This window comes from Petromyzon marinus, chromosome 11 (assembly GCF_048934315.1).
Source record: "Petromyzon marinus isolate PM22_M1 ecotype Great Lakes invasive population chromosome 11, UKy_Petmar_22M1.pri1.0, whole genome shotgun sequence".
In the NCBI taxonomy this organism is placed as follows: domain Eukaryota; kingdom Metazoa; phylum Chordata; class Hyperoartia; order Petromyzontiformes; family Petromyzontidae; genus Petromyzon; species Petromyzon marinus.
Window position 1 is genome coordinate 19,029,189 of NC_133677.1, and position 16,046 is coordinate 19,045,234.

The window sequence follows — 16,046 nt, forward strand, 5'->3', positions numbered from 1 at the left end:
CTTTGGGATTTTTATACCTATACCTTTGGGATGTTTGCCAAATTCACAGATATTTTTTAAGAGTGACAAGAGAAAACCCATGCATCTTACGTGACACTTTGTTGCGCTCTGCATTCGCAGTGATTACATGATGCTTAAACGTATTCGAGTTATCGATAAATTAGTTTTAAGTTCGTAATAATAAACTAATATTACCCCGCACAATTTTGGAAACAAACTTAACATTGAGCGCCACTCGGAGGCGATAAGTACACTCAAACTTTGCACGGGCAGTGTCGTACACCTACTTGCTGTACTGCCTCTTACCAGCTGGAGGCGGGTGGGCTCACGCACGCCACGTACGCACCTGGGCGTTGCGATGGAGGATGTCCAAGAAGGAGCCGAGGCCCAGGCTGGGGAGGTCGCGCGAGTCAAAAGCTCGGCAAGCTGCTTCTCCACGCGTGACAGCGCGGGTAGGCCCAGGGGCTCTGCCATCTTACTTGCGTGGCTCAGCAGACGGACCAGATGCTCGGCTACCGCCTCTGCGAAGGAGAGAAGCAATGCCATTGTAGGAGAGGACAACGATGCTGTAACTCGCTCCAATAGGCTCAACAACTGCAACTCTCTATCTCTGCCCCCCCACCCCCACGTCTCATCTACGGCCTCCCGATAAGTTTCATCATCACTCTCCAGATGACTCAAAAAACAAGTTTAACACGAAGGCCTTCGCGACCAATATTATCCATAATAGAGATTTTTGGGTTAGGTCACATAAAAAGCGCATATTAACGCGTATTATTGAGTGCATGTTTACATGATCTAACCCAAAAATTTAGATGATGGACTCAAAAAACCACTGGCAGACTTCTCACTCACACCCGCATGCAAGACAATATCGCCCCAATATTCGAATTGTTCAACTATCCCCCGAACCAGTCCAGGATTAATTTCAAGATCACACTCAGCATTCTGAAGGTCCTCCGTGGTCTGACCCCTTATGTACAATACAAGAAACTACATTTTATTCAGATTGTGCTTTCGATATCGTGTCATGAGATGGAGTATCCACTCGGATCTCTCACGGAGCAGTGGAACCCGTCCTATTGGAGAATGGCCCGCAGAAGAGAACATCACAAAGCTACCTCTGACATTGCTTCTAGTGACCTCTGGTCCACAGAGTAAAGGGAAGCACATTCCAACCCACTCTGAACGTGAGAGTAACGTCCGTCACATGAAAGTTAAGCCGATATTGGACTTGGTCAAATTAGCAGGAAAGTGTTATCACTGACCACGTGCATCGATCGGTTGATCGTTAGTTTGTGGCATAGAGAGCCGCAAAAAATAGATATCTTTGGATCATCCGTCATTTTAATTATCTGCAGCCATCCTCCACGTCATTAGCGCGGACAATCGAGAGTCTACTGTATATGCAAATTTGTCTCCTTACTCCCCGGAGGAGGCGGCGGTCTGGTGTCGGGAGTGCTGATGTTGCCGAGAAACGCGGCCGGTTTCTCCTTGACCACGAGGTCGCGAGGAGTCTCGAGGGAGCCACAGCACAGGGCCAACTGAAACAGCTTCCGGGCCAGTGTGTCCCCTTTCACCTGCCCCAGGAAGTCCTGCACACACTGTTGGTGGAGACAACAAAGGACCCAAACCACGTGCAGCCATATCACTCTGTTGGGACAAATAGAGGGTGACACATGCATAGATGTCCTACCGATTTCAATGCCCCCCTTACTTTTGTCTCAATGTGTGACTGAATTTTGTGAAAGCGATGGCCCTAAATATTATAGAGGAGAGTTAATTCAGTGGTAGAGCAAGTCATTGATACTGGTGGAAGTATCGACAGACTTGAAACGTATGGCGATTATCACTCATTAAATAATTCCGAGAACAAATGTATTTTGGAAAATCTTTGACAAATCTAAGCAGATGCATGATTTTTCTCGCACGGTAATTTTGTTGCATTAAGTCCAGACGCCATGGCCCCACCTTCTTCAGCTTATTCACAAAGATGTCCTCGGCGTTCTGGAAGACCTGCAGCACCATCTCGGCCGCCGGCTGTGTCGTGAACTGTCGGCGAAGATCGGCGCTCGTCCCTGGCAAGGGGAACGACTCCAACAGGTATTTCCTGATCTTGTGTGGCTGGCCCTCCACCTCCTGCTTGATGTCACACTCGATGCGAGCCAGCCCACGGTCCATCGCCTCCCGCTCGCCTTTCCGGGCCTTGCCGATCACCTCAACAAACAACACAATGTTAGCAACTGTGGCGGCCACAGGTGCAGGGCAGTGCTGTAGTTGCGATGATGGAACACGTGATGGACGAGTGGTTCAACAGCGAATGCAAGGTGTGCTGCTAATGTACGATTGCAATCGAGAGATGGGATTGGTGGATCATCCTAGCAGCAGTGGCTTTTGGCAAGCCATCGAACAAAGACAGTCACCGCATCACTCGCTTTCAGATGGGCTTCTGCGGCCAACTGGAATGCTCTTCCTTCCGATATTAGGAAGCCATTGGAGCTATGCACTGTTGTATCTAGGCCCCTTTTCCATCTTAATGTTAACAGGTAATTTTCCGATACATATAGATACATGTTTCTATTGTTTTTTTTAAATAATAATGAATAAAAACACCAAACCAGGCCTCCGCATGGCATGTGGAGGTTATCTTTACCATGACCCACTAACACGATTTTGACATTAAGAGCCCTCCCAGGGTCAGCGGGAGCAGATAGAGAGCAGAGCACAGCGGATTGCCAGGGGCTGACGTAAACACACCAAGCCAGGGTCACTGGGAGTTTGCGTTAGCCTAGATATAGTTCAGTCAAAAAGCTGATTGGTTCTACATTACTATTAAAGTAACTTAAAATCGGAATTCAACGACAGGGTAGGCTAAAGTTATTGATCTTCACACCAACTTCAATTGAACCCTGCCAATAGCTACATCAATGTAACCATCAACCGTCTATTAATTTAATATGAAATGTATTTCCATATTTTAATAATTTCTATACGACTTGACCCGAAGCCTATAACAATCAGGTTTTCCTAAGTCAACATAAATGCTCTAGCCTCCACCCATACACAAATAATAAGCAGGGTTAAAGTAAGAGTAGAGAGGAAAAGGAATGCAAGCGCACAGCAAAACTGCAACGTAAGCAAAGGGCGATGTTAAACCCAGGGTCGGAGAGAAAGGGAAATCCCGGCCGTCTTTGTATCCCTGCAGCGCGGGGTAGGAGTGTGTATACGCTTGGGGAAACACGAGTCAAACACCACAACGAGAAGCTGACTCAGACCTTGGATTAATACAGAATCATAACTATTGAACTCTGATGAAATGAAATGTTAACTTAAAACTTTTTAACCATTTCTTTGTGCGTCGGTGAAAGTCGGAGGGAATATCGCCCCTCCCTCCAGGTTGTGCACCCAGACAGAGAGGCGCCTTCGAGACAATTTATAACATTTGATTGTTTTACTTGTGGGTTTTATGGTAGGAGTATGACAACGGAATATACCGTGGGTGATGCACAAGGACACACACTGACACACGTACGGACACACACGGACACAGATACATACGGACAAATCCTGACACAGCAAAAATCGAAAGAAACCCCGCCTTGTGGGCAGGATCCGAGTGAAGGGATTTTTGGGCATAAAAAGAGGATCCTGAGCATTGAAACATCAGTTCGACAGGAGTGGGTCGGCTCACCAGAGTTCGACCCGGGGGGGGTCGGCTCACCAGAGTTCGACCGGGGGGTCGACTCTCGGGAGACAGTTTGACTCGGAGGAGCAACTCGGAAGAGTTCGACCAGGGGGGTCGGAACTCGGGGAGTTCGACTCGGAGGAGGTCGGAACGCGGGGAGTTCGACCAGTGGGTCGGCTCAGGAGCCGTTCCAATCGGGAACGAGAGCAACAGGTCGCCAGCCGGCGAGCTGCAGAGCAGGGGGCGGCGAGCAGAAGCCAAAGTGGCCCCGTCGCTACCCACTGACGTTGGCAAGACTCGCAGGGTAGTGAGGCGTCACCTAGTGTGATTTCCAAGAGCTGAAAGACAGAGTATTGCTGAAAGATTATTCTACATTGAGTCCAGCTGCAGAGCGACCGACGCACCAAGCAAGAGCTTCTGCAAACCAGAGCAAGAGCACGTGCGACTTGAGTCATCCAGCAGTGGAGAAAAACCTGCTTTCAGCAAACCAGCAACGAGCACGTTCGAGTTCTCCACCCAGAGAGAGGGAGCGTGCCGATGCAGCTCATCCAACAGCGGAGAGAAACTGCTGTCAGCGAACCAGCACGAGCGTGATCGCGCAGCTCATCCAGCAGTGGAGAGAGGTGTCCACTGAGCAGAACTGAGAGCGATCAAGCAACTCTCCCCCGTGGACAGAGGCTGGCTGCTGTGTGGAGGAGGGAACGCCGATACGTATGATGCACAACTCTCACACACCTCACCGCTCTAAAGGGAGCGAGGCTACTTCTACAAGCGATGCCAACTTCAGCGTATGGCAACGCAAAGAATTCCAAACACTGACTATTCAAAACAATTCATATCACTCAAACATACATGGGTCCTTAACCAGAGGCGAACACTCAAGTCCGTGAACCATCTGGCTGTGGAAGCATCGATCGTGTGATAACAGTCTGACATTTATAAGTATATTCATAATTTCCCTCTTTAATATTTTGTTTTGGACTGTACTTCTAATCGCATAAGTTACCAACCGATCCATCAATACGAATTAACCCTTGGAGCCTTCGCCACGGAGCTACGCTCCCGCGGAGGAATCGTGCTAAACCGATTTTCTGATCATACAATCTTATTCACGAATTAATTAATATCCCGTGAGATAACACGTTCCACCGCATACCCTCACACTAAGCCATTTCGGTAATCTTATAGTCTGTCCGGTGGATCTGTTGTTACATTTATGCCTTTGGAAATAATAACTGTTTGATTGTCTTTTTATATGAATACCGTGGCATGTTAATCAATCGCCTGTGATAATGTGCTGACCATTTCAAGCATAATGATCGTTCATATTATAATGTATAAGCTTTTGTGTAGCATAGCATTTGCATGTCCTGACTCTCTCTCTCACTAACAGCAATCGCTTTATGCGGGGTCCATGTGTTATCAAAGTGAAATCGTACAGTCGTTGATGATACTGTCTTGATACCGTGTGGATACCGTGTTGAAGTTCCGAGATTGAGAGTTCACATACATATTATAGTTAAGGTTTAATTAGAAAATAAATTGATTAATACAGAAGTGGTCGTGTGATTCTTTCCTGAAATTTTTGCATAAGATCTGTATCCTGCGACGAGATATGAACTCGGGAACCTAAACTATAAACACACCAATCCACACTCATTAAACTTTAAAGCGAATGATATGAACTTGGGACCTAAAATATGAACACTCGGGGAGTGTTAAAGCGAGAATCATTGTATTATGCTGATCAATAATACGAAGTTAGACAACGAGGCCGAATTGACACTAGCGTAACTGCACACGATTGATTGCGTTATCCTGATGGATAACCCCACCTCGTCAACGAGGCGGGGTTATCAATCATTAACACAACCACACCCACTCGTATAAATGAATACGATTACCTCTCTAATTAGCATAGTTACACGCATAATTACACGAATTAGCATAATTTCGGATTAATTATGCAAATTTCGAATTTCATTTAATTTTAATTATTTTTCATCAATTTTCACACACCCACATATACAACAGCACTTTTAAATCTAGATTGAAAACAATGTCTTTAGAACTGCTTTTTGTGTTCAGTTTGTTGTCCTCCACACCTCCGATTAGCACCGTTGGCTACGTACAGTGCGAAAGAAGTTCAACATATATACATGTGGTTTTACCCAATCCAGTCATTTCTGAGTACTTGTTTAGATTTGCAAATTTTGATTCTGACGCCGGCACACATGTCCTCCTCATTCATTGATAACAACACGGGATTTTTTTTTACATTATTTGTGAAGCATATAGAAATGCAGTTTTGGATAATACACCCGCAATATTAACTAGGGCGACTCCTGGGATCGAATCGCGAACCTCTGAAACAAGCGACAAATGCACAACCACTCGGAAAAGAAGATTTCTGTAAGGAGTGGTACAGTAAAATAGGCCTCAGCCTTCTATACGATATATATTAACATGATGTACTTACACGAGCAGTTACTTCAGTGCTCTTGTCACAGCACTGCACCCACAAAACTGAAGTCGTGTTGGAAGTCTGTCTCAGACTGCATGACAAAAGGATACACCACATTCACTTGACAGGGAGACAGGTGTGAAACTTGCGTGCCTGAGCAACTGAGGATAGCTCAGCATTGTGGCCGTGTAAGGCAAACGCAGGGGAGGGGGAATATTGGTAAAAGGCTGATGCAGTGTCACTCTCAGGTGTGAACACAGCGACACGTACGTTGTGGCTGTGTGTCAGCAATTCCAGAACGCATTTAATTCAGAAAGTAAACCCCCTCAAGGGCAACAACAATACATACTTGAGGCAATCTTGATTTGAAGCTTTCACGACTGCAGGAATCCAGACTCTTTGGTTCTTTCGGTAAAGTCACGTAAAATCGAGGAGGAGGCCGCTTTCCTACCTTACAGTTACACGCTAATTTCTCACGTTAACATCACTAGCCCTGGCCACTTCTTTATGACCCATGGGCTACACACATTTCAAACCATTTAAAACAGTCTGCCTCAGCAGCACACCAAGGCTTTCCCACCTGAAGACGGACGCTTGTGTCGCGCCCGAAACGTCTTGATTTATTTTATTTTATACCTACGTGACTTTACCGAAAGAACCAAAGAGTCTACTTGAGGCATCCAATAATAATACAATTCGCAGTCAACAAGCGACGCAATGCATACACACGTACATACACACACACGCTCGTACACGCAGGCACGGCACGTACGGAAATGCCCAGAGGTATGCTGGTGATACGGATGCCCAGATCGTGAATATCCGGAGCCCCGTATCGTTCCATGAGATGCTTCAGCAAGTCCGGCACCTTGAAGCGTGCCATCACTCCTTTGCCTCGGGAGCTGCGGCTCTTGGCCACGAAGGTCCTAAACTCTGCCGCAAACAACAACAACAACACGAGCGGGTTACGCAGAGCGCATGCTAGGGGAGCAACGACGACGCATTGATTCGGACGTGATCATTCATCCTGAAGATCGCGATATGCACACTGGATCGTGTGCGTAAGAATTTATGTTTTAGATTTGTATACGTTGCGTGTCATTGTTTCACATTATCCAACACCCACCCACTCCAGTCACTAGAGCCGGCTGTGTTCACGTTTTAAAACAAGGCGTTGAATCTAGAATTTATTCACGAGCCCTCAATCGCGATAATCGATTGATTCGCGACATAGGTGGCTGGGGTGGCGCGTATCGCTTCTGTTTATGTCTGCAAGGAATCACTTGCTGAGCCTTCGTATCATTTCAAATACCAAACAAATTCATGCATCAGTAGCACTGAGGCCTTGAAAAAGGAAAAAAATCCGATAAGCGACGTTTCGGGCAATGACCCTTCTTCATATTGCATAGAAAGGCCAGAGAGATTGAGTGAACAATAAGAATTGGAAACTGCACTTCACAGCGATTACCGTGTTTCAAAAGCTATTAGGTAACCATTCATATGAACCTTATGGCGGCTCTTGCATAAACATTATATTATATATTATATAAACATTATATTATATATAATATAATGTAAACATTATATTATATATAATATATATTATATAAACATTATTTTATAATGTTAACATAAACTTTGCTCTTTTTCACCAATGGGTTTGAAGGGTGGTGGCAAGTGTTGTCTTGTTAAACTATGCCTTTAAAACTGAAAACTACTTACCTACAGTAGCTCTATTTAAATACACTATCGAAAACATAATTTACTCCCCTCTGTCAATCATCGTGTTTCTCAGTGTGGATTTGTGAACACACTTGTTAAACAATACATAAAATAGTACGCGTTTTCAATGCGCTGTTCATATTGTAAAATGTGTTTATACCATTGTGACTCTACAGCAGTTGCAGAGCCGCACTTTTATATAATTCAGGTCAAAGCTAGATAAACAGTGGAGGATAAACATCGCATGAAGGCGGGGCAATTGTTGTGCAATCATTTCAGGTCAAATTTACAGGTGCGTTTTATTCATGCCACACAGGTAGAGAGTTGAGAGTGAAACCTGGCCCACTGGCATCGTGAGTCATGGATCATGAGTCACCCGGACTTGTGTTTGTTTATGGTTGCAAGACAAGCCATCAAATCTGCACCACGAAGAGAGTTGATGAACAAGTAGGAGAGTGTGTAACTGGATTACATTCATGTGCACAGGCGTTTCACATGTGAATATAAAATAAATAAGGTCGACTCAAACGCCACTCTTTAGGATTTGGCACACTCAATAACATTTTATTTGATAAATTAAGATCAACAAACCATAATCAAATGGGTCATGCATCGATGTACCAATTGTGGTTACGGACTGCTTAAGAAGAAAATGATGAATGCAGATTCGAAGCGAGTTTAAACGTGAATCTACACCATTTAAATATATTTTAAACAACCCGTTGCAAACATGACAGTAATTTGAAATGTAGCACTGTACATCAGAACAATTTGAAAGACGTTAGAGATTTAAAACTGTCCAAAAATAAAGGGGGGAAATAAACATATTTTTACATAATGCAGGTTTTTTGGGTGAGACCACGTAAATATAAAAATATGTCGGTAAACCCACCACCACCCGACACAGCCAATTAGTAAGGTTTGTCACTTAAACAGAACATGCCAATTCGTTACTAGTACAGCACACCGGTTGTGTGTTAGAGAGCAAAGCCACAACATTAACAATCTGAGTACGACGTTTCGCCAGTAATTACAACCAGCATCATCAGGAGGCAGCCAGATTTGTGGATTTTAAAATGTAGATTTATTTAAATTTAAAAACATATAGAGAACTGGAACATTATTATTACAGAATTTGGTGGGACATATGACGAAAAGAGAGTGACTCCAGCTTAGCTTGCAAGAACTAAGAGACACAGTGTGGCCATGTGGCCTTAATGAGAGAGACTGACTCCAGCTTAGCTTGCAAGAACTAAGAGACACAGTGTGGCCATGTGGCCTTAATGAGAGAGACTGACTCAAGCTTAGCTTGCAAGAACTAAGAGACACAGTGTGGCCATGTGGCCTTAATGAGAGAGACTGACTCCAGCTTAGCTTGCAAGAACTAAGAGACACAGTGTGGCCATGTGGTCTTAATGAGAGAGACTCACTCCAGCTTAGCTTGCAAGAACTAAGAGACACAGTGTGGCCATGTGGCCTTAATGAGAGAGACTGACTCCAGCTTAGCTTGCAAGAACTAAGAGACACAGTGTGGCCATGTGGCCTTAATGAGAGAGGCTGACTCCAGCTTAGCTTGTAAGAACTAAGAGACACAGTGTGGCCATGTGGCCTTAATGAGAGAGACTGACTCCAGCTTAGCTTGCAAGAACTAAGAGACACAGTGTGGCCATGTGGTCTTAATGAGAGAGACTCACTCCAGCTTAGCTTGCAAGAACTAAGAGACACAGTGTGGCCATGTGGCCTTAATGAGAGAGACTGACTCCAGCTTAGCTTGCAAGAACTAAGAGACACAGTGTGGCCATGTGGTCTTAATGAGAGAGACTCACTCCAGCTTAGCTTGCAAGAACTAAGAGACACAGTGTGGCCATGTGGCCTTAATGAGAGAGACTGACTCCAGCTTAGCTTGCAAGAACTAAGAGACACAGTGTGGCTCAGAAAGCGCGTTGTGACGGAGCGCGTTCCGCGTTGTGCAAGAAGCGTTCCCTAAATTAAAGAAAACGCGTTGTAGTGAAAACGCGTTATCGTGTGAACACGCGGGACAGACCCATGTGTTGTGGGTTAACTCCCCGAGATAAACTCTCTTCCAACTTTGTGTTTTATACGCCCGGCGCTCCGCCAATAATTGTTGTTGTGAGCGTCGCTCCTCTGCCCTCTGTTGTTCATGGAGGGAGACTGCACCCTAGTGCCCAGTATCATCCTCCGCGAGCCTCTTCAAAATGCTGATCTTGACACCGCTGGAAGCAGTCATCGGCCTTGACCTCACCCCACAACAGTGCAATTTTAACAGCTCAACATCAAAACACAATGATGGGTCGCTTGCATCAATCGCACAACATCCCAGCATTGACTCTCAGCTGTTACTTGTGTAGAGGGGGTCAAGTGTGTAACCATGATTGCCCTAATCCTGCAACTCGTGCTGTGTAATATTTTCCTTGCCATATTACCTGTGACACACATAATGAGGACAACCGGTAAGTCAAATGAAACCAGAGGTGGGAAACCTGTACTTTAAAATATTATTAATAGCAGGCAATTTGAACACGACTTTTAGAAACACCGATGCAGCTCTACACGTGCCACATTGTCCAGAAATTCAGTTGATACTAATAGGGTTTATTTGCCAGTATTGTACATTATTTAAATTACATTTGTTTGGGCGGCAGGGTGGTGCAGTGGTCACGCCCGTACATGACATCTTCTGAAGGACTGCCTGGCTTCGTTTTCCTCATTCTGGTCCCTTTCTCTGTATGGGTTTACTCCCATGGCAAAACAACAACATACAATGTAACTGGTACTAGCCAAACATCCAAATTACTCCTGCGAAAAGTTGGCAGGCCCCTCCTGAAAAAGAGTCTTGAGACTCAGTGAGGCTTTCCCATGGAAACAAGCCTATTAACAACATTGTTTCACTGCATGTGAAAAATAAAGATTTTCAGTATTAAATCTCAGTGGCTGTTTTCATTGAAACATCAAGTTACGTTCAAGAGATAATTGTAACTGGCACACAGAATTCCTTCACTTTGGCGCGAGGAACTACAGATGAGGGAAGGCGGCAGTCAAATGGTGAGCAGCTGGCAACAAATCCCCCCCCACCACTCCTGCCCATGCTCTGTTGTCCTCTTTATATAAAGATGTTATCGGCCAATTAATGAGAGTTTGTACCCTTTGGTTGTTTAGGTAAAGTCGCGTAGGTAGAACAAATAATAATGGATCACGACGTTTCGATCGCCACACAAGCAATCGACGATTTTTTTAAATTAGTTTTTTCTACCTACGTGACTTCACCGAAAGAACCAAAGAGTAAGGATTCCTGCAGTCACGACAGCTTCAAATCAAGATTAATGAGTGTTTACATGTGGGAGGAAATCGGAGCACCTGGAGAAATCCAAGCAAATGCTCTATCACAAATCTACAGATGGAACAAGCGGAGTCCACATTATTCCACACCGCCTTCTCTACCTCCTTGACGACCAAGGGGTGGGAGTTGTCGCAACATTTTTGTAATCCACCAACCCTCACCTCCACGCAGTCGTGGATTACAGGCATACATAGCCACCACAACCACCCGGCTAAAGTAGCTGTAATGCACATCTAAAATTCTACAAAAGTTGATGGGGCAAAGGTTGTAGGTCAATTGGTTTGATTTCTATGCACATTTAGATTCGCATTCGGCCGCCAATGGAAGAGGTGGAGTGCAAAAGCAAAGTGGATGTACTGATTGTATCTTCATTGCGGGACTCATCCAGCAGTGGATTGACATGGGCTTCAGGCATCCACGTGTGGACGGGCAATAAACACTGGGGCCACCTGGCGGTAAATGTTTGCCGGTGCACATTGACACCGGCTCACACGTCACTGGCCCCAGGCAGCCCCCAGCCACTGGCGTGCAACACAGCGAAGGGAATCTCCCACCAATGAGAACCACGCACAACCCAGGGTGCAGTCCTATAACTTGGACTCGCAAACACAACAAAACCCATAGCCGCCAACCCACACGGTTTACCCGTATTCTGTTGGGGGAAAGTGAGTTGTCAGGTCCATACGGCACACGGCTGTTTCAATACGGGCAACATTTTTGTTAAGTTTATTTGTGTGTTTCTCCCTTGTCATGGGACTTATAAGGGGCACGGGGTGACCAACAAGGTCTGAATTGTTCTGTAATAAGGTAGGCACTGATGAGGGGTTGGCAGCGATGTAAACCCCACACAATACAAAACGCCAAACGGCCAGTAACAACAAAAAATAATAATACATAACTGTCCAATGAGTAATTAGATAATTAAGATCAAAGAAACGCGTTCCTTAAATTGATCAAGTTTATTGTTGCAAGAGTTTGGGAAAACAGGAAGACCGGGTGTGGATTCCAGAGTGGAGCAGTGCAAACTGATAAATCTGAAAAGAAGAGTGAGGTGACCTGCATGGTGGTGAGCGGGTGGGTGAGTAAATGGGTGAGTGTTTGAGTAAACGAGGAGTGTGTGATAGGGTGATTGAGTCAGTGACCGAATGAGTGGGTGACTGGATGCGTGGGTGACTGGATACGTGGGTGATTAGATGAGTGGGTGATTGAGTGGGTGACTAGATAAGTGGGTGACTAGATGAGTGGGTGATTGAGTGGGTGACTAGATGAGTGGGTGACTAGATGAGTGGGTGACTGGATGAGTGGGTGATAGGGTGATTTAATTAGTGACTATATGAGTATGTGATAGGGTGATTGAGTGGGTGACTGGATTAGTGGATGAGTGGGTTATAGGGTGATTGCGTGGATGACTGGATGAGTGGGTGACTGGATGCGTGGCTGATTTGATGAGTGGGTGACTGAATGAGTGGGTGACTGGATAAGTGGTTAACTGGATGAGTGGGTGATAGGGTGATTGAGTTAGTGACTGGATGAGTTAGTGACTGGATGAGTGTGTGATAGGGCGATTGAGTTAGTGACTGGATGAGTGGGTGACCGAGTTGTTTAGTTGAGTGCGTTGTTGTGAACTGCAGTGAGGCGCGGTGGTTGAACGCGGAGTGGATGAGACGAAGCGGTCAAAGTGTCTGGTAGACCAAGTCCCTTAACGTGGGTGGAGGGGGGAATCAACGAGGGGAAGTTCACTGCAACATTCATCATGGTGGTGCTAGTAGTCGCAGCGAAAAAAAGTGATACAGGGCTGACTGAATGAAGGTTGAGGCGAAGATGCAAGGTGGTGTAGAGGAGGCGAAGAGGAGGGTAGAGGGGGTGAGGTGGTGAGGAGGCGTAGAGGAGGGTGCCCCGCTCTTGGCGTTGATCTTGGTGAACACGTGTCCGCGCCCCGTCTCGTAGCTCTGCCCGGTGCTGATGCAGCCTCCACCGGCCGCAGCGCCCAGCGGCCTCACCGAGTCCGTGCACAGCTCCGCTCTGAGCAAGCTCTCCATTGCACGCTGTCTGCTCGCAGCGACAAACACAACGATAAACTTCCCCCCCCCCCGTCCTGTGTGGCCTCTAACACAGGGGTCCTCAACCCACGGGTTGCAAGAGCACTTGCTTCAAGTACATTAAAACCCACTTTTTGGTGTAGATATGTAGATGACACTTTGGTTGTCTGGCGACATGGTAAGGATACACTTAATGAATGAATGTCTAAATCATCTCAATTCACAAAAACCGGCCATCCATTTCACCATGGAAATGGAGGTGAATAACACACTCCCTTTCCTGGATATTTTGCTCGGATGAGGCCTAAATGGTAAAGTAACACACACAGCGTTTACCGAAAGGGAACACATACTGATGCCTATCTAAATGCAGATTGGCATCATCACCCCGCACCTAAATTTTTTCTCAACAAGATGATCATACATCTGGCTAAAACAGTGTCAGATGGTCAAAGTCTGAGGAGAGAGATTAAACATGTCAAAGAAACGCTACAATTGAATGTCTACAATAATGCTCAAATTAACAGAGCAGTGAATGCTATACCAAGATCGAACAGCAATACTGCTGAATCAGGTTATTAAACAATTAAAATACCATATATCGTGGGAGTAATTGAGAAATTAGCTCGAGTTTTGGAAAAGCAAAAAGCTAAACATCTAAGTAAGATTTGGCACGGTACACAAAATTCAAAAAATAGTATCTTGTACTTAAGATGAATTGCCTAAGTTGTCAACGGATGGTGTGTATCGGATTAATGGCTTATGTGGCAGATGTTATATTGGACAGATGGGATGTAACATTAGCGTAAGACTAAAGGAACACCAAATAAATATTAAACACTCTCAAACATAACTGTCGGAAGTTGCAGTACATGCTTGCCAACAAGAACACGTCATGTATTTTGATAACGATGAAGTGTTGTGTAAAACTCATTATTACTGGCCAAGACTAATTCGAGAATCCATCGAAACTGAGAAAATTTGTATTATTTTAACCTCTCTGACAGCTACAGGCTTAGTGCGGCCTGGAAGCGTATTATTAAGTAATTGTGATTGTAAGATGAGGAGATGAAGGCAGAAGAAGACATGGGGCGATGTGGTGATGCGGTCGAACGTGGTGGCCCGAGGAGCGGAGGGAGAGATGGCGCGGGACGGGGCGGTGTGGAGAAGGTGGCAAGGATGGCGGACCCCACGTGAGTGGAACAAACGCGTGGAGGAAGAAGACATCTCACATTTATCATTACTTATAGAGGAAACATACTAATTAAATGATTACTAATCAATTATATCATTTCAATAATCCCCCTCCCCGCCTCTGATTTCTGCACCTGATGGGTTCAGTGATGACATCGCCTTTCTCTATTTAAGACCGGAAGCAGGTGGATGGCTTCACTATTCTGGCAAATCGCCCGATGATGCTGGATGTAATTACCAGTGAAACGTCGTACTCATCTTGTGGATTTACTCTCCAAAACACCGGTGGGCTGAAGTAGTAACTAAGTGGAGTTTTGTTTACGTGACAAATTCCTTACTTATTGGCTGTGTCAGGTGGTGTAGGGTTATGACACATTTATACTTACACGATCTAACCCAAAAACCTTTGTTATTAAATTAGGACAATTTATTAAATATATTGCATACCATAAAATACAGCAATTGACTAAAAATATACGGCAATAGATGTAACCTCGCAGCAGTGAACGTGACGAAATTTCATCATGGAAATGTCCGCTGCACAAAACCTTGCGTTCATCGCACCACACGTGGTACCTCAGCTTCAGGATGAAATAAATCATCAGAGAGTTCTCCGTGAGCATCGTGCGCGCTCCAAATCCAGAGTTGAGCCGTGGTCTCGGCACCCAGCCAGCCGTCTTCTCTTCTTGGGGCAGTCGGAGTCCAGCGCGCTATCGAAGGGCACGTGGTGAACGCCCAGGACGTGTCTCTTGAGCTTCGACTTCTGCGTCGCTCCGTACGAGCAGTCACTGCACGGGAAGGGCTTTTCCTCTGGAACACAAGACATCCACCGTTGAGCACACGCACGCGCTAATACATAATTTATTTATCACCATGCAGTGGATGCCATAGCATTACTATGTATATGGGACGTTTTATCAATCACGGTTGCTGACCACATACCCAAAGGCCCAAAATGCCAAATGGCCAGCAACAAATACCTCCGATTAGCACGGTTGGCTACGTATGGTACGAAAGAAGTTCAACATACGTACAAATAGAAAAGCAAGATACTGATTTCCTGCAAAATATCATAATACATTTTTGGGGCTTATTTTGAAGCCCCAACATTTTGCACTTCTTCGTGTGGTTGATGTTGATGCAGAGCAACAACTATAATTTAACATTGAGGTGGTTGAGCCAGATTATTCTATTACAGCTCATTAATTACACAATAATTACCTGCAATAGAACGAGTAAATACACATGGAAGTTAGGTGTTAGTACAATGAAGAGGAAATTCCCATTGTGGAAATGACTCGGTCTATACATTCAAAAATGTTCCCTAAATTTACCCACTTGTTTAAGTAATATTTACCCCGGTTAAGAAATAGATACTTTTTGGAATTTGTCAAGCAATGTATTTTGCTCAGTTTCCTTCCAATGGTGCTATTGGCTCCATGTCATGAGATGAAGTATCCCTGTGCAACTCTCACACAGCAGTGAACCACCTCATGTAAGAGAACAGCTCGTGGAAGGAGATATCATTGCACTACTCATGACATCCCTTCGTGACCGTTTTTTATCCACTAGGAGTTCATTGCA